We start from the raw sequence: 23,674 nt of genomic DNA on the forward strand, positions 1-23,674 counted from the left end.
GATAGGGCTCCCCTGGGTCCCCTCTGCAACTGCTGAGCAGGTAGGGGGCCGGCAGCGCCACAAATGAGTTCTGAATTGGAAGCTCGCCGCTGCCCTCCGTTTTATGTGTGGAGGCATGGAGCAAGCCCGAGAATGACCAGAGACAGAACAGGATGAGATAAAAAAAAAAAAAAAGGGAGTGAAGAAGAAGACAGAGACGAGGAGATGGGTAGCATATGGCGGAAGGCAAAAAAGCAGCGGAGACATCTGCTTAGATATGGTTAACCCACGTGTTTGATCATAACTTGGTTTGCTGCTGGATTTTGACATGAGGGTGGGTCACTCGGTTGTTTATGTACATCATATAATGAACCCCATAATAACTTTCAACAGCTCCGCTGATTTATTACCCCATATTGTCTTGGACATCAACCAAAGCAATATGAGCCACACTATTTCTTGACTTTCTGCGATTCCCATCATGCGTTTCCATTACCATGTAGTCTCGGTGGCCTTTTGAATCAGCAGAATATGGTTTGGGAGGCAGGGAGCTGAGCCCAGTCCTGATTAGTCACATGCCGCTCCTCCGGCGGTACTCTCTCATCTGAGCACCATCGAGCCATCCCTCATTCAAGAGACAAGTTCTGATGGGACAGCAGCCAAAGGAGTCTTGCGAGATCGGCGAGCAGATCCTGCCAAGTAATAGATGCGGAGAATCACACACAAGCACAAATGTTAAACAAAAATGACTGGATAGGGACATTGCTTGATAAGCTTTGGATATTTCATTATCATTAAATGTTGCAATGCCTTCTAGAAGTACTTGTACCCCCTGAACTCGTTTACATTTTGTAATATCACAGTCCCAAACTTCCATGTATTGTATTGGGATTTTATGTGATAGAACGACATAAGGTGATGGATAGTTATGAAGTAGAAGGGAGAAAAAAAAACATTTTTAAATACATTTTTCTTGCAAATAAAACCCAATATAAAAATGTGAATATGAAAATATATGAAAATTATTTTCATACATTTTCATGTTCAGCTGTCTAAATCATCCTTAAGGGGTGAGTGTGCATGCTTGTTTTGTCCTGTGTGTCTCTATGTTGTCCTGTAATGGACTGGCAACCTGTCCAGGCTGTACCCCGCCTCTTGCCCAGTGACTTCTGGAGATAGGTACCATCCCCGGGCCACCCCACACGGATAAGCAGGTCTCAGAAATGGATGGTACAGTATGTCTTTACCACCATTAGGCCCGTTTACACTACACATTTTTAACCGAGCCGAGCCGAGACCAGTCAGAGCTTGGATCAGTTAACCAAGCCGAGCTTGGTTCTGACGACTGTTTACACACCACGCTATCCCGGTTCCTTGGTTGCTTCTCGCCTCCTAGTGACGATCTGCGGTACTACCACTCTCTGGGATTGAAGGCGGGACAAAGCAAATCAAAATGGCGGCGCCCGTAACATTCAGGATGTTATGATTAGACAGAGTCGGCTTTTGGGACGTGGATAAGACAAACGAACGTCTAATAAGGATTTACAGACGCAGGAAACAACAACAGACACTTAGGTTCATCACACTGCTAAGCAGAATCATCTCTGGAAATCGTGTGGCATGGTAAGGAAGCTAGTATTATTATGAATGTCTGAAATTTGTCTGAATGGAGTGTGAATCGGGACGTGCAGCCAGACATGCCGGAAAACCCGCGGACAGTCAGCTGACTGTAAGGGGATGACGTGGTCTGCTCATGCGCTCTTCATTATCAGATAACCGAAAAAAACCAGGCTGAGACCTACTCAGGAACTGGTCTGCAGTTAGCGCGGTCCGGTTCAGTCTGCTGACCGTTTACACACAAGAGTTATTTCGGTTACCGAGCTCGGACTGGTCTCGGCTCGGTTAAAAAAGTGTAGTGTAAACGGGCTGAAATCCTTGCCCATTTTCTTTATAAAACAACTCTGCGCTGTCAAATTAGATACATAATGTCCATGATAATCAATGCAACACTTCTCAGTTGTATTTAGAAATTGGACTTTAACTAGGCCATTCTGACATTTGAACATGCTTTGATCTAAACCATCTCACTGCAGCTCCGTCCGTCTGTCTGTTTTCTTCCGCTTATCCGGGGTCGGGTCGCGGGGGTAGCAGCTTCAGTAGGGAGGCCCAGACGTCCCTCTCCCCAGCCACTTTGGCCAGCTCCTCCGGGGGAATCCCAAGGCGTTCCCAGGCCAGCTGGGAGACATAGTCCCTCCAGCGTGTCCTGGGTCTCCCTCTGGGTCTCCTCCCGGTGGGACGTGCCCGGAACACCTCACCAGGGAGGCGTCCAGGAGGCATCCTGACCAGATGCCCGAGCCACCTTAACTGGCTCCTCTCTATGTGGAGGAGCAGCGGCTCTACTCTGAGTCCTCCCGGATGACTGAGCTTCTCACCCTATCTCTAAGGGAGAGCCCAGACACACTACGGAGAAAACTCATTTCTGCCGCTTGTATCCGGGATCTCGTTCTTTCCGTCACGACCCAAAGCTCGTGACCATAGATGAGGGAAGGAACGTACATCGACCGGTAAATCGAGAGCTTCGCCTTTTGGCTCAGCTCTCTCTTCACCACAACGGACCGGTACAGCGCCCGCTTCACAGCAGACGCCGCACCAATCCGCCTGTCCATCTCCCGCTCCATCTTCCCCTCATTCGTGAACAAGACCCCAAGATACATGAACTCCTCCACTAGGGGCAGCTCACTGCAGCTCTTCTAATTAAAGATTAGAAAATTGTTTCATAAACTAATTCTTTAAAATTCTCCGCAACTTTATCCCTGATCCCTCCCATTAAAGCTAAGAAACTTCCACTGCAATCTTATAATTAAATAAGAAAAGCTAAGATTCACTGTATTCCTATAATGAACATACATACAATCAACACGGGAATGCTTGGGGAGAATCTGTGCAGAAAGAAAAAGACTCATCTTGCAGCAGCATGTGGTTATACTCTGAAAGGCTTTTGGACCTGGTCATCACCTAAGAGAGACCTAAATATAAGCAAGAAATTAACTAATTGTCCACAGCTGCAAAGACATTTTGAACTCAATTAACAAAGGAAGCTGATCTAAACAAGCAAGTGAAAACTCAAGGCCAAACACTGATGAGTTACTCTCATCTAAGATGCTCAGAGGTCACTGAGAGCCCTCATTAAGAGCTTCTCTATTTGGGATTGAAAATGTATTATAGTTAGAACACAGCTGCAAAGAGGTGAAGATCTCTCTTTGAATTGAACCGCCAACACACAATGAGCCCTCCAAAAGTAATTTAAAAATATTTCAGGGGCATAGTAGTCTCCGTGCCCTGACTGACCTCATGTGGGGTTGGATATCGTGTGCACCTTTTTTTCTGTTTGCAAAAACCTTTTGTATTTACCATAGCCCGAGATGCTCAGTAGACCCAAAGATGTGACCTACCTCTATTCAACAACTTGACCTGGGATTAAATGCAACTTTATTCAAAGGCCTACTGACAACGTCAGTAATCCACCCTGGAGAATTGCTGACTTTCAGAGGGTGGTTTGAAGTAGTGCTGCAGGAGATACTTTTCAAGAAGGATGCTGAGTGCAGTTCACATCCAATGCTGGCTGAGCATACAGATACCATTGCAGCAATGCTTACTGTTTCCCTTTTGTCTTGGATAGAAAACTATTTTCCATTTACTGTAGGTGGTGGTAGTGGTTGCTATTTCCAGGGGAGTGTGGGGTAAACACTGGAATGAGATAGATAAGATATACACCCATGCACCTTCAGGAGAAAACTGTGCCATGCACTGAGAAAATATGCTAACTTCACCCAGTACCTTCTCACTGCTAGTTAACAATGCTTACCACCGATCCACCAGGGCAACCCTAAAGAAATACCACCTATAACTTCAACCTCTAGTTGGCGACACCGTGGTCAGGTCACCAATTTAGGACAGGGCAACAAAGAGACACACGACAGGGCAAAATAGAAAATCTAACTAACCTAACATGTCAAATTTGGATATAGGGAAACAATTGCAGTATCTGGAAGAACGTCCTGTAAGGGGACCTGTAACCCTAACTCTTCTCATTTTGAGACAAGCAGTGCTAACCATCAAATGACCAGGGCACCCCTAAAGATATACCATCCATCCATCCAGCCACCCATCGTTTATTCTTGCTTATCACCACCCTGTGAAAAGAAGTGAGAGTACCTGGAGGGCTCACACAAGCACAGGGAGAACATGCAAACTCAATGCAGAAATGACCCAGGCTGTGATCCAACCCCAAGACATTCCTGCTGCAATGCAAAAAAAAAGTTATCAAAGCTAATATCACCGTGCTGCCCTAACAGGTAACATGACTGTTATATATCTTTCTACATCTCCACAGTGAATACCCCTAATGGATAACAGGTTTTTGGAATTTCATTTATAGCAGCAGTAAATATTCATAACAAATTTAGAAAACAATTGAACTAAAACCAGTACTTTCATTACATCAAGACTCCCTTGCTGACCTTACTTAGCCTGGGGAAAGGACCAGGAGCTTGTAAAAGCACTTAATTTAAATTGTGATGTATTTTGAAGCATTGTCAACGAGGGACTTAACCTGATAACCTTGAATAGGCCCAAAGGTTATTACTCCAAGTTTGCAAAAATAATAAATTCTGTCATCAGGGAACTACATAAGAATTTATTGGGAATATATTTTTGATTTCTCCAAACACTGGATGTCCATTGGCATCTCATTCTTGCTGTTACCTTGGCTTCATTTATCTAAAAGAGCTATGTTGAAAATTTATATTTTTTCCTCATTGGTCCAGTCCCAATTTAGCCCAAATAAAGACATTGAAACTGAATCTGTTTGATAAGACACAAACACCTTTCAACCACATTTAGACATAAATCATTTTGAAACCACAATGTCACAATGTTTAGAAAGGATGCAGTCTTATCTTTTCTATGTCTATTCAACAACATTTTGCACAGAGGATTATGAATCAGTTTATATTTTGTAATGCGCTAATTTTTGGCTACATGACGCAACTATTTTTAGAAGCCGATGGTGTAATCTTGACATTCCTTCTTTACCAGATTAGCTACAGGGGGATCACAAAAACACTCATACTGTGTTATATTAATTGCTGCGAACGATCATTCAGTTAACTGCGGAGATTGAAACTGTATGTTTGTTCTTTTTAATTTGTCCATGGCACCAAAAAGGCTTTAAATTGAGGGTTTAAAGGACAACAGAAGCTTTGCCACCGATATATCTCGGTGGCTGGCATGACCTCCACTCCAAGTCTATTCAGGGCTTTTTGTTCGGTTCTTTGTTTGGCTTCAAGCTCTAATGGCAATCAAAAGGGACGTTGAGGCCGCTCTAAGTCCTCCACACTAATGACATTGGCACCGAGGCAGACAGACACTGTTCATCCAATCCGCTGGCCTCCCAACACGGTCTCATCGCCGTACAGAGAGCCTCGCCGGAGTCTCTTCGGAGAGCTCCCATTTAGCCATTCTCTGTGATTTCCCTCTCAGGAAACAACCAAATCATTTTCTCATAGACACGCTCATTAGCAGACAGGCCGTTCTCTGCCAATTTCAACATTTCAATATTCCCGCGTGTACCTCGGCAAACATCGGAAGTCCCGTCGTTTCCAAGCAAAGCCAGAGCTGACATGCCAGCAACACACTCTGCGGAAAGTGATCTAGGTGCCAAGGTAATAAGTCGAGGTAGGAAACAATAAATGGCTGAAGTGTTGTGATAGTCAGAAACATGATGGGAATATATCCGGATGTAATTAGACGTTTGGGTTAGAAGAGGTGGCTTTAAAGGTAAAGCAATTAAACCAGTGGGTGTTGGGTTACAATCTGAGTTAACCCAAAATTGGGAATATCACCATTATGAATACAATTTATGGGGTAGCATCCAGAACAATTAGGCTGTAATAAACACTAACATGCATGCCATTGGTCTTAGTGAGGTCAGACCTAGCAACCCGATTTTTATTTCCTTAATATGCCGTGCAGTAAATCTGCATTGTGTGTGGCTATTGAAATACAGAGAAAGAGAGATCAATATAATGGGTTTGGCACCTGGCCAAAATCATCCCCGACAATGTGCGAGGAAGGCATTTGAAATCACCGGCGCGTATCCGCGTGTTTGGGGGATAAAAATAATTCCTTGCCTCTTTGCCAAGGAGCGGGAGGCACAATGCCCAGGTCTGGAGGGAAGGGTGCCACATGGGTCCGCAAATTGGCTCAGGCGATCAGACACGGGCATCTCATTTTGTAGGGGAGAAGGCGGAGGGAGGGCTGGTAGGGTGGAGGAGAAGGAGGAGGAAAGGGAGATGAAGATAGTAGGCATCTGTGTGTGTGCGCGGGTGTTTTGGGGAGGGGGTAGGGGGGGCGAAGGGTGGGGGGTAAACAATTGCAATGATTTCCCTAACCTGGCACGGTCCAGGATGTGGATGGCTGCACTGGAGAGAAGCTGCGTCGGGTTTATTTGGCTCTCGGTTTGTTTCTTTATTGGGAGGAGAGAAAAGAGTTGAAAGAATGAGGAGGGAAGAGGAGGAGGAGGAGGAGGAGGACTTCTGTTCCCTGTCAGAGCAATCGAACAAGGGAGGACGTTCAGAGCAAATTATTTCATTCAGATGAAGTGAAAAATCAATCGTTTGCATTACATTTGCAAACACTGCCGGCTGAAGACGCCGGTCCGAGCTGAGAAACTCACTTGAATCCTGTTTCAGAGGCTGACTGATACCATTATCCTCTCGTGGTATCAAATTTGAAGAGATAACCCCAATTCAAAAAAGTGTAACTATGTCAAAAGGTTTAAAGCAGTTAATATCTTAGCTGCAGTCGATAACTCGCTTGGTGCCTTCATTTAGTATAAATCCAGATCACCTGGTTTTGAAGGCTGGTGCTGATCCGAGACCACAACAGGCTTCCAACCAGTCATCCTCTTGTGTGGATTAGATGGTTATTTACAAAGCATTGACAACTGGTGATAAAAGAAAATAAGGGGGCCGCATTAGAGGTCCGGCATTACAACACAACGGCAAATTCTACTTGAACATAAACCGGTCACTTGCCTGCTGCTGGAGTTGTAAGTTAGGTCGGTCTGGTCCAAATTTCTTTATCCGCTTTTTCCTCTAGCAATAGCCCCATGAACTTATTCCCTTGGATTTGTGATCGTTTCAGTCTAACTCCAGTTTGTATCCATATGTTAGAGTAAATTCTGGCCTGTGCATCTAAGTTGTTTTTGTGTCTTTGATTGGCAGGTATCATGAATTAATCTGATTGGATGAAAAGCAACAAAACAAGCACTGATTGGCTGTGAGAGCTGCACACCAAGGAGAATCTTTAAGTAACCAGTTAGAGACCAGCATGAAGTTACGTGGAAGACAAAAGTTAAAGACGATACATACAAACTGATATGTCTGGTGATCCTCGCCATTGAAATTTATGTTTTTTTTGGTTAAAACCCCAATTGCACCCAAAATAGATAAGGAATGCTGAAAAATCAAACGTCGGACACATTTTGTGGGAGGGTAGTTGTGATAATTAATTTTTATTTTGTAATTTACATTCACTGTGAGGAGGTAACGCCCCAGCGCCCCCTATTGACAGGTTGCCAATGTGACAAAAATGTAGGAGGCGGCGTGACATCAGTGATCTTCCTGTGTGAAATTCAGAACGGCACAAGTAAAACAATTCTGCTTAAGAAGTGGAAAAAAACAAAAACAAAATATTGCAGTAGTAATTTTGTACTGTCTTAAAAGATTTTGAGCAGGTTATATCTTTCCTGTATTAAATACATCTGAAGGCCTTTTTATTTTATATAAAAGATTAGCCATTAGGCGCACTAAGCTAACGGCTAGTCCAAGAGGTTCTAGGCTAAGGCCAACTTAACATCTCCAGAATGTCATAGTGGTTTATGCAAACGTTTAGTTCATCACCATGCTTGCAGTGGTTATTTACAAAGAAGCTGAAGCTCATTATTTACATGCGAACTGGAGGTGGAGTGGGCTTCCTGTGGGACACTCATATACAGAACATGACATGTGAGGCATTTCTTGTAAGCGTATGTCTGACAGGAAAGGTTAAAAAGGTGCAAAAAGCTCAAGTTTTACAGCCGCTTAAGTGAACGCTAATTTTAGCATTTGTTACACATCTTTACATTTCTGTCAGACAGTGGTTCTGGGCAGAAATGTTACGAATCGTGCATTCTCAGTATGTGTTTCACACAGGAAGGTCGCTGGTGGAGCTCCGCCCCCAGCCTCCTTTTTCTCATGTAAATAACCATCGATTTTTATTTAAACAACCATCTGATGGAAATGGTGAATGAAGACGGTTTAAAGGTTGACACAACAGTATTCACAGAAAGCATTATGATGTGTTTTTTTTTTAACCTTGACTTGGTAAACGACGAGACAAAGACAGTTATCTGCTACTCACTCCTTACAAGCCTTACTGAAACACCTTTAACCTCTAACAGTGTCAGTTTTAAGCGGGACTATTTTAGCTCGTGCCAAATAACCGAGCTCTCAAAAAAGCGAACTACACCAAAACGTACACACATTCAAACACACGCGTACGGATGTCTGTAACATGTCACCTTTAACGTGCATCCAGCGACACACGCTTGGCTAACCGGAGACTCTCACACAAAGCGTGCGGCGTGCACAAGCACACTAACGCCCACACGCTTCCCATGCAGGTACGCTCGGGCCCCCCCGCAGACTCGGCTGCTCCCGAAGAAGTCTCAGCGGGTGCACTAGATTAAAAATGACAATCACTCGGGGTGCACGGCAAACACCACAGGAAACGCAGGTGCCTTTGTTAAGAGACACCCAGCGCTCTAAAGGGCCTAATTATCTGCTGTTATTTTGGCAGTTATCAGGCGGAGAATAACTCCCCTGCTCAGACTCAGACTCACACAGCGAAAAATTACTCACTCGCTCACAGTGAGGTATTATATTGCACCACTGACAAGGTATGAATATTATATGCTGTGTTGGAATCTGAATAGAATTTTCACAATAGACTGTTGTGGTTTCCTGTTTTTTTTTTTTTATACAGAAAGGAAACTATTAGTATCACTGTGATCCTAAAAAAAAAAATCCAATGTTGCGACTAAATTGCATGGAAAATGTTTTTTTTTTTCGACAACGACTGGCAGCTGTAAGACATGACGACTTGACAAAACTTTCAATCAAAAACAAAACAGAGCAACAAAACGGAAATCAGGGCTGACTTCAAATCAGGTTCTTGACATTTTATTAAAAACAAAAAAAATAAATGACACAGAAACAGTTGGAGGATTAAAGGAAGTGCCTCCCCTCTGCTCTCTGGGGCTAGGTGGCAGTGTTGGGCATGATTTCAGACACATCCTGCCCTCGGCTCATGAACAGATAATTGGACAGTTTTATGGAGGATATGAACTCTGAAGGGGAACTTAAGCCATCTAATCATTGGCATTCAGCATATGCTATTCATATGCATAAATACAAATAAAACACATTCTCTATCCGCACAGAGAGCCCTGACTGAAAAGTGGGCGCCACTCAGATTACTACGACAATAAACCAAAGAATACAGCAAACGAATGACTTCAAATAAAGAAACCATTTAATGTTTATTTATTCTCCAATGCACGTCTGAGGCAGAGATGAACCGTTCTAATATATGATCCAGAAAGACATAAAAATCTTCCTGTTTTATTTCCCCTTAAATAAAAGAAGTGAAACCTTGCAATTATTTGATGGCCGTGAGTCTTTGCTCTTTTTTTTTTCAATTCATATAAGATAAAAATTGTAACATTTCCAAAATTTTATACTCTACTGTCGCTTAATTCGCAAACACATCTTCGGTTCCAGAGTTAGGCCTCAGCGCGATCCCTTTGAACTTCTCGATACGCGTTTAGCACTCTTCGCTTAAATCTGCTGTTTGTGTGTTTACATCATCGCTCAAGCTTCTGTCTTCTTTCATCAGAGACTTCCTGCTCCTTTCTCCACACGCTCCAACCGCTAATGTCAAGAGCCCCATATAATATGCAGATAATGGTTCATCAGAGTGTCTCCTCCGTGTCGCTCGTCGCTGCGTTACGGCGGATCACACGACACGGCCGTGCCCTGCAGGAATACAAGCCCCTTGTAATTGAAACGAATAAGAGAAGGAGGAACACGCCTACAGAGAGTCCAAACTTCTCACTCTCTCGTCAGCGTATTCAGAGGGGATTCAGCCTTTAGCTGGCACAGCCGGTCTCGGCGGCTCCGTCATGGGGGCTGACGCTCGTCTGTACGGCTGATCGGAAGTGGCACGGTCGAGGAGGAGAGCTCTCAGCGTGGGGTGCAGGAATGGGGACAGTCCCCTACGGTCTCCTGCTACCTCTCCCCCTCTTTCACTATCTCTCAAGTGCAAATGCACATCCATCTCTTATGATCTTTTGGTCTTCGTCTCCCTTGCTAAGATTTCCCTCTTCTTGCTTCCCTCCCACTCTTTCTTGCTCCCTCAGTTTCTTCTCTATCTTTGTTTCTCTTGCTCTCTTCTTCCCAACGGCCCGTCCTTCCTTCATCCTGATCCCTCTACCTCCATGAGTTTTCAGCTTCCTGTCTTTTTGGATTTTTCATCTTTCGTCCCCCCCCCCCCCCCCACTTTTTGAAAGGTGAGTTCCTGATTTCAAATGAGAAAAGAATGCGGCCCCGATGAGGGTATTACCAAAACTGTTTAACTTCATGCACTTTGCAGAAAAAGAAGGTACAAATCTTTTATCGGTTATGCTCATTCTGGTCTGTGATGCGATAACCTTGAGTAAAAAGCACAATGGTTTAATGATATTAACATAAAAAACTATGACAAAGATGTGTCATGATCTAATTGATAACAGAAAAGCAACAATCTTTCCTATTGCTGCAAAAATAACACAAAACTATTGATTACTACAGATATGATGATCCTCTCCTTGATGTTAATTGTTGAACTTTGATTTTGATACACAGAGTTGAAGGGAACTAAGGAACACCTGCTACAGTTGCTAGCAATTTTGAAGTTACTCTTGATGCTAAATATAACACTTTTTTGCTTATTAGTCAGGCCGTCTGCTCCGATATAGGCTACAATCAGCCTGCTAACTACAGTTTTCACATTTTGAAATATTTCCAAACAGCTGATTTTATCATTCTTGTAAGCAAGAGAAAGTTTAGCAGCGTTTTTGTTCAGCCAGCTGACTGGCAGTGTCACCAAGTAACTCTGAGGCTTTCTCTGGCATCTCATTAAAAGGACTAAACTGTTTGAACAGTATGGAGGTCACTTTTTTTCAACCGGGAGTTTACATTGACACCAGTCCCCATGGCTACTCTGGGCGTGCTATAGTCACTTCTTCACTGACATCTCCTTTGTTCTTTGTTAAAAGTTACAATGGTTTCCTTTGACTTTTTTTTTTTTTTTAAATCTTACCCCTATGTTCTTGAGTTTTCTGCAAAAAGCTAAAAAGATGCACATCGCACGGCTGTTCTTGCACCAGTGCAAGCGTTCTCCCCACCTCCTCCACGTGCCTGTTTCTTCACTCTTCACCCATCTGCTGGGGCAATTACGTGCCCCCCTCTCGTCCCAGTGCAGGCATACACACTCAGCAAAACCACAGTTGCACCTGCATCCCTCCTGTTTCTAACAGTCCCACAATGCCCTCCGTCTGCCGGCCCGTACGGCGCCCCCGGGTTTCCGTGAGAGAAGATCATTGTCGCCTCTCTGTTTTCTCCCTCTATCTGCTCCCCACTTCGGTGACATCCAAGTTATTTATTTTATGACTGAGGACTCAATTTGAATCCCCTTTCCCCATCAGTCACATGCCACACAATTGCTTTCTCCTTATCTTCCGGAGTGTCCTTTTTACAACACATCAGGGCGCCATAACGCGCCTATAAATTCCACTGTTTCCGTATTCTTACCTACCGAAACCCGCGCTTTAAATTCATCCAGACAGCAAAAGTGGCTATGAAAAAATTATTACAGTTTGCTCCTCCGTATGTCAGTGTGATAGTTGTAAACAAGTAGCTCCTCCTCAACTTTCATTCCTTTTTCATGCTTTGTAAGTTTTGCAAGGATTCCTGCAGGAGAGAATAAACAAGCTGATCCTTTTCTTCTTGTTATGCAGGCGCTCGCTCGCCGACTCTCCGCCACCGCAGAGGACAGGCGAGCTTCCGGAGGAAACGGGGTGACATTGCTGACCATGTCCGGCGGCCCAATTACCTCTCTCCAAATATGGCGCGCCGAAAGCCGTGCCGGCGTGTCGTGTACACATGGTGTCTGTTACTCCCCAATTATTCCTGCATAAGCAGATTGTGTGGAACATCAAACTGGGGACGTGATGGCTCGTGTGCGGGCTGCCTCCAGCAGAGTGCTCTTTCTTTCCTATCATTTGATCTCGTATTGTAATCCCAGGTGCTTTGAATAATTTATAGGATACAGCTTCTCGTTAAACAATAATTTATATGTGTCTATGAGAATTGATTCCACAGGAATGCACATCTAAATAATGAGAGAAACTGCTGCATTTCATCTACAAGGAGAGGCAGAGGGATAATAATAGCAAAACAAAGGCACCTAAGCAACAACAGCAGCAGCAACCGAGCTACTATTAATAACCCAAATAAAAATAAAAGCCCTAATATTAATGGTAGGGGTAACTGATTCAATAAGCTTAACCTTTAATGAGGTTGTTTTTGTTTTCGTAGATTTCGTCTTCGCCGATAAAATCAGATGCCCGTGAATTTAGACGTTGCACTGGTGTCCGTTTTCTTGCATGGTGCATAATTTCACCCCTGCCACCCCCGTTTTTTACTTTCAAGCCAATATATCGCATTTTTCCCGTTCACATCTACTTATCAATTCGCAGGAGAGGACCACGCTCATGCATGATAAATTTACTGTTAATGTAAAAGCCTTGTACCGCCCAGTGTGCGGTTTTCTGAAGAGAAATGATGCAACCGGCTCCCTCTCAGGCGGAAGACTCCAAATGTTCATCAGAGGAGAAGATGCGAAAGGGGGCCGGGGGGGAATACGTGGACCAGGACCAGGTTGCAAAGTTCACGCTGTTTGTGCTCCTCATGAAGAGCAAAAATATTCATGTTTTTATTTCAAGGGTCTGGACTTGTGAGGTCAATATAATAAATACAATTTTTTTTCTTCAATATGCTCCAAACTCTTCCTTCCGTCGGGAAAGTTCTCAGGTTACTGAACTTGATCCTGATTCAAATCTGATGACAAAAAAAAAACAAAAAAAAAAAACACTTTCCTATGCAGTTTACGTTATGGCTTAAATAGCCGTGTGCGATGCATAAACATGCAAAAGAATGTGTGGTGTTGCTCGAGGTGCAACACTGTGAAGAAAGTTTTATTGGGACCTCTGGATGGAAAAAAAAAAAAAAAAAAAAAAAAGAAGGAAGTTACAGCAGGAAGTGCTGGGAACCAATTATCCAGAGGTGTGACGCTGTCAGAAGTCTCCAGGTTTTGTCAAGTCTTCTGACACCCTGCCAGTGTTGTTCTCTGGGAAATGGAACTGTTGAGCGTTTTTCTTTTCTTCTTTCTTTTTTTTCTTTTTTTCTAAACGGAATGGGGGTTAAAGAAAAAAAAAATCGCTGCATTTCCCCGTACCATAACAGGTCTGGGTTTACCTTCCCCTGCTCCATGCGGTTTTAATTATTTTCTTTCTCTCTTTAATATCCGATGAGCAGCGCACGTTTGTTTTGGATTTCTCCCCCTTTGTTCAGAAAATTTTTGCAGCGTCTGAAATTGAAATATCTGACATTAAAACGTGTAAACGTCTCTCATTAGCGACAAGATTCGAGATGTCATCGCTATCACGTGAAAAGGAAAAAAAAAATCAGAAAAATAAGATGATAAAACATAGATTAGCATTTTAGAACTGTCTGCATCTAGTGCATCATTCTGCTTCAAAGAAGAAAAAGATAAATGATGATGCCATTAAAAGTGAACTAATTAAGGAATGCTTCTTTTAAAAACTCATTAACTGCACCCTCATTTACATAATGATGCATATTAATTAAGTTTTAATGAATCTGAGCTTCCATCAAGTCTCCTCTCCTTGGCAGTGGAGCCATCTCTACAAATGAATAAACACTTCTCTTAAGTATATTTCTCCCTGCAAATGGGAAATGGGTTTTAAACAATAGCAACAAACAAACAAAAGCCTTCAATCTCCGCTCAATAGAAATGCACATGATTCAGGGTCAAACTTGAGCAGAGAAATCTGCATAACCTCTCATTGGTTAAAGGGGGGATAAAAAAAAAAATGCCATAGCTGTTAAACTGCGAGTCTTTGCAGCGGGGTTTATTTATCCAGGGAAATATTTCGACAGCAATTTCTTGACTTTTTTTTTTTTTTTTTTTGGGGAGTAGGGGGAAATTACTAAATTGTGTCTCCATATAGAGAAAGAGTACAGTGACAGGCCATGGGTTGCTTCTAATGAGATGCATTTTAAATTAGAGCGCACCTCTCACATTGCCAGCTGGTGTCTGCTCAGGTGCTTTTGGGTTGTGAGTGATGGAATGCGCACACACCGACGGAGACACACGCGAACCCCCGTCATCCTCCTCATCATCATCATCATCATCATCACCATCATCATCAACAAACTCTATCCCCATCGAACGCATGAACCCTCCAAATAAAAGTGGCTCCCTCACATTCGGGGGGTGAGGGGGGGTGGGGTGGGGGGCTGCCTGCGGTGTCTGAGTGACTCGTGTTAATCCGAGCTTTTGCCACACTTTAATTATGTGATTCCTCTTAGTGAAATAAAAGTCATTACAGCACCCAGAGACGAGTTTCTTTAACTTAATGGAATGAGTGGAGGTTCTCCTCAGAGAAGGAGTGTTTTTTTTTTCTCTTTAAAAAAAAAAAAAAAAAAAAAAAGAAGAGGGGGGTTTTAACACGAGTTAAGACTTGCGTCTGTAAGTCTTAAAACTGTGTTTCTTAGAAATAATCAGCTAACTGAAAAAAAAGGAGGAAGCCTCATTCTGTAAGTTTCTCTTTTCTCTCTCTCTCTCTCTCTCTCTCTCTCTCTCTCTTTCTCTCTCTCTCCGTTCCCCGGTTTTTGTTTTTTGAAAATGAGCAAATGTGATCTGATGCTTGCCAAGAATAACAACAGCCACTCGCCGAAGACAGAAGCGGCGTGTCTGCCTTCCATATGAACGCTGCCTACTTGGTTTGTTTGTTTGCGTGCCCTTGTGTTCCCCCCCCCCCCCCCCCCCCCCCCCCCCAGCTGGTACGCAGGCAGGCAGGCAGGCAGGCAGGTACGAGCAGAGAGGATGGCGCCCGGCACCGTTTGCAGGCGAGCTCGCCGGGGTCAAAGGTCGCGACGATCAGATGATTGGAACTACAGAGGGAGAGGGTGTAGCCATGTAGGGAAAACGGGGGAAGCAGATGCCCGTTAATTAGGGGAAATGCGACGGACAAGATTTGATCAGCGAGGGGTACGGCTGCCTCCCACAGCACGGCAGCTGTTGCGAGGGGGGATGCTGGTGGGGCTGGTGCCTTGTGTGTGTGTGTGTGTGTCTGTGTGTGTGTGTGTGTTCCAGTCCCCACAGGGCACCGCCACACTTCACAGACATCCCAGGATCCGTCCGCAGGCCAATGCAGTGCCCTGCGGAGAGAGACTATTTACAGCACAATACAATTCCACTCATTAAACTCTCGGATAAAGTTGTATTCATCAGTTGTTGACTTTTGGGAGGAAACTTGATTTGTCTCTCTAAGATCTCCACATCCATAACTTGTTTTTTTTTTTTTTTGTTGTTTTGTTGAACTTGGAGAAGATTTTCTTTCAGCACACACAAACTGAGCTGGCAGGCTTTTAAGCAATTAGCAGCACGTTCTTATGTTCAACGTGAGCACAAAGGATGTTGTTTCTCGCAGGTCTAAGCCCTCTAAATATCAGACGTGTCTGTGCGTTCGTTTGTTATGTAAAAAATCTTCTCCGAGGAGTATTTTATTCAGGCCGCCGAATGAGTTTCGCCGCAGTCATAACGGGAGAAGAAACTTTCTAAAAATATTTTCCGCACCCCTTTCTCCGCCGCTCTGAGTCAGACTTGGAGAAGCGCTGACCTGAAGCGCCGAGCCCAGGGCCTCTCTTCACCGCGCTTGTTCAGAGAGCACGGGTATCCCACGCTATCTGCCACCTTCTTGTCCTTTCGGTTGCAAAAACAGAGGAGTTTCACTGACGAACTTCTCCGCCAATGACTCGCCGTCTGTCTGTCTGTCTCCTTGTCAGAGTCTGTGTCTCCTTTTTTTCCCCTTTTCTTCTTAAGGTTAGGCTGGTGTTTTGCTGCCGTCTTTTGAAATCGCTGTTTTTGCAAAAGCAATTAATGTGTCGACGTTCCTTACCGATGTTACCTGTTTGCTTTGATTGGAACGTGTCAAACTTATTTCAGTGGCTACATTTTTTTTTTTTCTTGAAGACACTCTTGTGCTTAAAATAATCAGAGCTTTTGATTACGTTCTAAATCTTTGTGCTCCTAAGTGTAATGCATACTATTTTAATGAAATGAAAGTGTGGGGTGGAAGTGAAATGAAAGGGCTTTCTTGGCAAAATATGAGTTTTTTTTTTTTTTTTCACCCCTCCCTGACGCGCACACTGACACGCGTGAAACCTTGAAAAAGTCCAACTAAAACGCAACAAAGTTAGATTAATTATGTGAATTTAAAAAAATGTCCAACATTTTTTAACATTATGCCAATGTGTACAATGTTGTTTATTTATTCATGCCTGTGCAGCACCTTTAAAAAAAAAAAAAAAAAAAAAAAAAGAAATCCTCATTTACTTCAATACCTTGACTTTTTTGATATGCCATTGATGTTTTTATGGTAAATTTATTATTTCAGTTTTCCAAACAGCAGAACGAGGTGCGCAGAGAAGAAAAAAAAAGAGATTGCAGCAGAAGATTCCCTCCCTCCCTCCACCCGCCTCTCCGCCCACACCACCAACCACCTATTAAAACTTATCTTTCTTTAATCAATTGTTAAATGTCATAGACAATCATCATTTAACACCATCTTCCTGTGTGATTCTTTTTAATCTGGCTGTAAATAGGGCAGCCCTGTCTATCACTTCGGTTTGTGCCGTACACCAGAGACTTAAGGTGTTTCAACAATAGCTCTTGAAAAAAATAAGGAAAAAAAAAAGGAAACAGAAAAGAAAAAAAAAACAAAGAAGCACTTTTTTTTCTCCACTCCTCATCTCAAATCCCTGCAGAGAACACCAAAGGTATGAAAAGTGAAGAAAGGGGGGGAAATAAATCCAGGCGATGATGAATAATTTGAATGTAGAAATGAAGCTGTTTCAGGAGTGAGTGAGATACCGCACAAGGAGCAGCCATGGGGAGCACACAATTAGGTCACCCAAAATAAAACGCTATCCTCCAGAAAGTCTTTCTTGGAGTTGTCAAATTCAATATATTTCACTGCCAACAGAATTCTTGATTTGGCTGTGAAGTGAAGAGGCGAAAGAAAGGAAGTGGAGGGCCTTTTAGAAAGCGAGACGGCTCAGGACTGAGCGCATTTGATAATTTATGCACAAAATTGGGACTTTTCATTTAAACTCAGACTATCCTCACAGGAGGGACAACGGCACGAGCCATCCGGTACAGCATGTGCCGGGAACCAGCGACATATGAAGGGCGCAGACACATTGTTTGCTCAGTGGTTTCATCTTAGATTTAATGACACTCAAAAGGAGATTTCGCCAGTGAGCGGTGTGGCCGCCGCCTGTACAGAGGCGCGCGAGCAAAACTTTGAGGGTGGTGGAAAGTTTATAAAGCATCACTACGGTAACAAAAGTCAACAAACAGCCTGAGCCAGCCGGCTTCTCTCTATCCCCGCGACACAACCCAACAGGAAGGCGAGGCCTCTCCGGAGAGCGCGATGCGCCCCGTCTCCAGGTGACAGATATGTCACACCACCTAAAACCCTGTGGCACAATTATACCTCCGTCGCTCTGAAGGGAGAAGGGGGGGGGGGGAGGAGGTAGGGAAGGAGAAGGGTGGGTGGGTGGTTGGCGGTTGGGGAGGGGACGGTGGGTACAGAGTGAGTGAGAGGAAAAGTGGAGGGTGCGCGGGGTTGATGCTGCCGCTGGATGCTTTACTCCTGGCTTATTCAAAGAGACAGCCCAAGGGATGCCTCTCGCTCTTCTAACAAAGCACTTCTTTTTTTTTTTTTGCCTCTTTTTTTTTTTTCCTTGAGTATTGCTGGGTGTGCTCCAGTCAAATCCTCTGGGTCTCAGTACCCCACACCCCCCACCACCACCCCCCGCCAGCCATTTGAGGATGCCTCAGAAACTTTTTCCTCTCAGACGTGGGGCCTGTTTCGGAGCCGATGTTTCAAATGAACATTGCAATTCTGCAGAGGCCATGGAGAGAGAGGTTACTTCGGGAGTGAGGACAGAAAGTGGTTGAATGTCAAACTTGGATCGGAGCGACTGACACGTCGCGCACTTTAAAGCCGCTTCAAGAAATTTCCCAATTCTAGATGACTTTTTCTTTAGTTTGAACAAAAAACAGCATTTCTCCCCCCCCCCCTCGCTAATAATTTCTTTTCCCATTTTTGTTCAGCGATATATATACACACACAGGGAGTTTGTATTAGCTTCTGTATGACATATGATGACTTGGGAGTGCCTAATACAGGCCCACGGCTTTAACAATGCATGAGTGAGGGAAGGAGAGAGGGGACGTGCTTGCTCTCCAACTAGGTCAAACTGTCTAAGGAACAAAACAGAACAGACCTCAAGTTTGCGGAAATCATTACAGGAAAACAAACTTGTCACTCGCTTGACACCCTTGACTGTTTTGCTTTCCGAAGCACAGAACGGTAATAATAATGATAATAAAAAAAAATAAAAAATCTCCAATGCAAATTAGCCTCTGTGTGTGTGTGTGAAGTTTTCTCTCGTTTGAAATGCATATCAAAAAAAGCAAGCCAAAGCCACAACTTACCTTGTCGTTGACATCGGGGGACAGGAGGAGGAAAAAAAAAGCTCTTTTTCTCTTCGAGAGCTGGCTTCGATTGTATACACAAGCCCCACAAAGAAAGATAAACCAGAGGCATAGATTCATAAAATATACATTTGCTTCTTTGTCTTTTGTTAAGATCTTCAACAAATACTGCTGATGCAAGGGGGACACAAAAGAAAAAGAAGGTTATGGGGGGGGGGTTTGAGATATGGAATTGCAACAGAATGACTTCACCCCTACCTTTTCTTTATAAATTACTGCCATCACGGGAAGACACTCATTCATACTTAAAGCCACTTTAAGGGCATTTGGAGCATTGTCGCTACACTTCTGCTCAGCTCAGTATTTGCTGACTTGCTGACAGCGTGTTCGCTCCAAACTCGACTAAAACACTATTTCCTCAAGACTTCAAGTTCCCTCTGTTGGAATTTACTATTTTTCTCCCCCGCCAACAATTTCTGGATTCTTATGTAGGTCTCAAATGGGTATTTAAATTGCTTCAAACAGAGCTAGCACTCCCTAAGGAGCTGACTTTTTCACGCTGAACTGTCCTGCCACAAACTGGACTCCAACCTGTGGATGTTCCCTCATGGGACCCTTATTTCTTCCCATTTCCAACTCATTTGGACACTGCATGAATTTGTTGGCTGGGTGGTGATACTTTGTTTAGACTTTAGAGGAAAAAGAAAAAAAAAACGTTGGCATGAAACATTCACTTGATACACGCAAAACTAATTCACTGTGATGTAGAGCAGATAGCTAGAAAAGGTGAGTTGTTCAAGAATATTTCAAGAAATCCCTTATTAAACTTGAGCAATCCCCAGTCAAACAATTAGAAGCGCTGGTGGCTACTTTTTTTTTTTGCGTTCTACGAACCTCTGAAGTCAAAATGTGCATCTGAATGTGGCATCAAACCCAAACAGTCCATGTTTATGTTGCAAGTATCACGATAAGGGATGCAAACAAATAATCAAATTACGATTAATTGTTGATAAACGGTTTATTAGATTAAAGTTTGTTCCATCCAATTAACTGATAACGTCCACTTAGACCTTCCTACAGTGTTGTAGTATGGCAACCGTCCAGCCGGTTGCCATATGTGAATGTGAATATGTGAAAGAATGTGAAGCCACACCACAGTTGTAAGAGAAAAAAATTAATGGCGGACATCACATGAAGCAGAGCAGAGTCAACTTCTCAACCAAAACTCACTGATGGGCTCAGAAGGCCAGGATGTGATGACAGAAAAGCGGAGGGACATTATGCAAGAAATAGCAATGATAGAAAAAGACATGATGCCAAAACCACGATTATGGAGATGGATTTTGTGGGAATTAATAGTTTTTCATATATTTTGTACTCTTCTACTTATTTGCTTCTATTCAGTTACCTAATAGGTTTCTGTTTAGTTATATTTTATAAATATGTCTAAGTTTAATAATGTGTGAGAACACCACAATTACAGGTGGCACAATAAACAGTTAAAATGTAATGATGTGCCTTTTAAAATCCTGCATATTGTAAACAAATTATTATAGCGGCTAAGCCAATACTTTAAGCCAATGAAGTGCTGCACCAAGGTAATAGAATTGACGCGCTGATTGTTACCTTGTTCGATTAATTCAAGTTTGAGTCGCCAGGGCATGTTGAACACTTTGTATATTTATTTTCTTCCCATCTTGTCAAATGTCCATCACAACACAAACATTTCTCCAATATAGAAAGCAGACTTGTTTGTATTTACTTCTTCAGCGGTCAAAAAGCTGTTTTCCCCTTCCGGGTGGTACACCTACCTAACAAAGAAAAGTTCCTACCTTAAATAGTCATGACCGCTGATTACCCATTCTCAGATAACTAATTCATTTGTACTCCTACACAAATTATTCCTCCATGTTACAAAAAGGCCCTGTTGAAAAAAGAGAAAACTAGGGTTTTTAAGAATATGGCTGCATATAAAGTAATCGTAAGTCGATCGATTAGATCAATCAACTTTATATTAACTTATTTCTGTTCCTTTCTCTGTTGATTTCTGTTGTTCCTTGCTACTGCATATCGTAAGTTTCAGTTTATTATTAAATCTATCATCTTCGCGCCATGGCTCTGCACCATGTCCGCAAAAACCTGACAGCAAATCTAAGAGTGGTGAGATATGCTAGTTCCTGTGCCAAATACAAGTAGCCATGCTAGCTAATTAATTCTTTGTGTTTAAAAATATTCAAAAAATAAAGATAGAGTAATTAACTATACCTTTTTAGTTCTACTTTTCCTGTCCTAACAAATAAGGCCACTGCCTTCACGGGGACTGGTGGCCTAGTGGTTGAGCCAGTGCTCTTGGGCTGTAGGAAGGTTGCAATTACCCAATTCGAACCCCACAGACTGCCACTTTGGGTCTCTGAGCAAGACTCTTAGCCCCATATTGCTCCCCGGAGGTGCTATAAAAAGCTGCCCTCTGCTCCCTAAGAAATGGGTTAAATGCAGAGGACAAATATCATTGGAATGTACGATTGCGATAACAAAGATTTCCTCTTCTTGTTGTGCAGGGGACGAATTGTTCTACAAGAGGTGGGGAAGTGGAAAACTCCCCCTGTTGTACAGCTGACTTCAGTGACCCAAGTGGACAGGTGGGGACAATTATAAAGATGCAGAAATAACAGAAGGGGGTAGAAGAAGGAGGAAAGATGCAGGTCAAGACGATTTGTGCTTTTCTCAATAATTAACAGAAATATCTTTATGGCCATTGCAATCAAACCAGTCACACGCTGCTATTGTAATTCTGAATTTAACTGCGGTATGTGTGTGTTGAGTCTTCATGCACTTCTGCGTCTGTAGCTTTATCCATGTAAACTAATTTCTGTGGTTTTTCTGTGTATATGTCCGCGCATGCATACGTATTCTCACCTCGATACGTGCAAAAGAAGTTAAGGGGGAAGTCGTCAAACTTTAAAATTTAGCGGTGGTCGCAAAATGGAGAGGGGAGGGGGGTATCCTCATCGGGTCCAGGAGCAACCCTCAAGAGTCTGGTGATGCAGAGATAAAACCACAAGGTCAGGGCTCAGGGCAGAGCTCAGGCAATGTGCTGTCTGAGGCCAGGATCTAGTGGCTTGCTTGGGCTGGCTCCAACAGCACCCACAACCCACGGCCTCCACACAACACAGCAGCCCACCAACCACAGCCGAGCACAGGATCCAACCTGAGAAGCCATCGTATAGCATTGGACAGTACGTCCTCGCCTACACCCTCTGTCCCCAACCCATTGCAACCCCCACCCCCTTTACCAGGGTGGGGGTGTGGTAACCCTACAAACCCGGCAAGACTGCCCAGTCAAAGCACGGAGCTCCCCCAGAGCGACACTGACAGACTGTACAAACGCACAGCCCCCAGAAACCGCAACCACGCCTTACTAAGACACCACAGTTCACCCTAGCTCCAAACATCACATGGCTGGATCCAGACTCCACTGATCCAGGAAGGATCAGACTGGGAACCATCCAGGAAAAGTGGGGTATAGCTATCACTGGTAGTATTTCCTTGGCCTTTAGTGGTAGTAGAATTTTTTTTAGCATCAAACATTTACGCTGCAAAAACAAAGGTAATTTACAGTGATGTAAAGCTTGAAGCCTCAAATAGGCAAAAAGATATGTCGCCTAGAGCACAGGCATGTGTTGCCTAACTTTTCAGTATTCTATTAATGTCTGAAATTAAAAGATGGATTTGGAGCTGATATTAAAATCAGACTTATTGTATTGTATTTTTGAGTGACACTATCAAGGCATTGGTTGTTTGTACCTGTAATAAGGGTTGGTTTTGCTGTTCGTTTTCTATCTCTTTTTGCAGGTGTAGAAGCAGACTCCGAGGATGTTATCTTGTTCTCTCCTTTTACTCTTCTCTATTTTGTCACCTTTTCTCCCATTTAGCATTTTGTCTCATCTTTTTCTCTTCTTTTTTCTCTTGTACATTCCTGTTCTTGAGTCCATTGAACATGAAATACTCCCAGAATAAAATCTAATAAAGCTTTTTTGCATATATAATCAAGCGGAGCACTATGGCGAAAGCAGTAATGCTCCACCTGTGAAAGTAAAATCTTTTGGGCTCTCTTTGGTATTAAGATAGCAATTCTGAATGCTACACTGCCAGACAGGACACTGAAAAAAAATGTAAGGTTCACTGTGCCGTGACAAACTAATGACAATTAACTATTGATACATTTAACACTATTTATTTGGTTTATTTATTTAGAGAAAACAGGAACATGTTGACTGGTGTAAGGTTTTAAAGTACTTTCCTCACTGACAAATCATTAGAAATTCAAATGAATGGTTTCTTACTGCACTTTCCAGTGTTTTAAGCATTTCACAGTTATATTGAACTATGAGGTCAGGTAGGTTAGAAGCCTTCAACTTTTCCTCTTGAAATTCCACTTTTAAGGAATCTTACTGTTTATTATCCAGACTGACACTTGTAAAGTTCCGCTGCTGATTTAAACTGTGACTAAATAAAATCAATAAACCAAACAAGCCGTACTTTTTTTCTGTCATGGTCTAATGTTATTGTATTTATAAATAAAATAAAAAAAAAACATTTGAGAACCACTGTTTTAATCCATGTTGATTAGGCCGTAACACCCACTTCCTAGTAGTTTATTAACACCCTGTCACCCTGAATT

The 23,674-nt window shown here is 43.0% G+C and overlaps 1 long non-coding RNA gene across 1 annotated transcript in view; it reads right to left on the reverse strand.

Annotated features, from left to right (window-relative positions):
* Window positions 1–472: 472 nt before the first annotated feature.
* Window positions 473–23,674, reverse strand: part of LOC118566110 — a 47,129-nt gene continuing 23,927 nt past the window's right edge. Inside the window, exon 3 of the long non-coding RNA XR_004932806.1 lies at window positions 473–671. This is a non-coding gene — a long non-coding RNA (uncharacterized LOC118566110). The remainder of the gene's footprint in view (window positions 672–23,674) is intronic.

The sequence above is a fragment of the Fundulus heteroclitus genome, chromosome 15, assembly GCF_011125445.2.
Source record: "Fundulus heteroclitus isolate FHET01 chromosome 15, MU-UCD_Fhet_4.1, whole genome shotgun sequence".
In the NCBI taxonomy this organism is placed as follows: Eukaryota; Metazoa; Chordata; class Actinopteri; order Cyprinodontiformes; family Fundulidae; genus Fundulus; species Fundulus heteroclitus.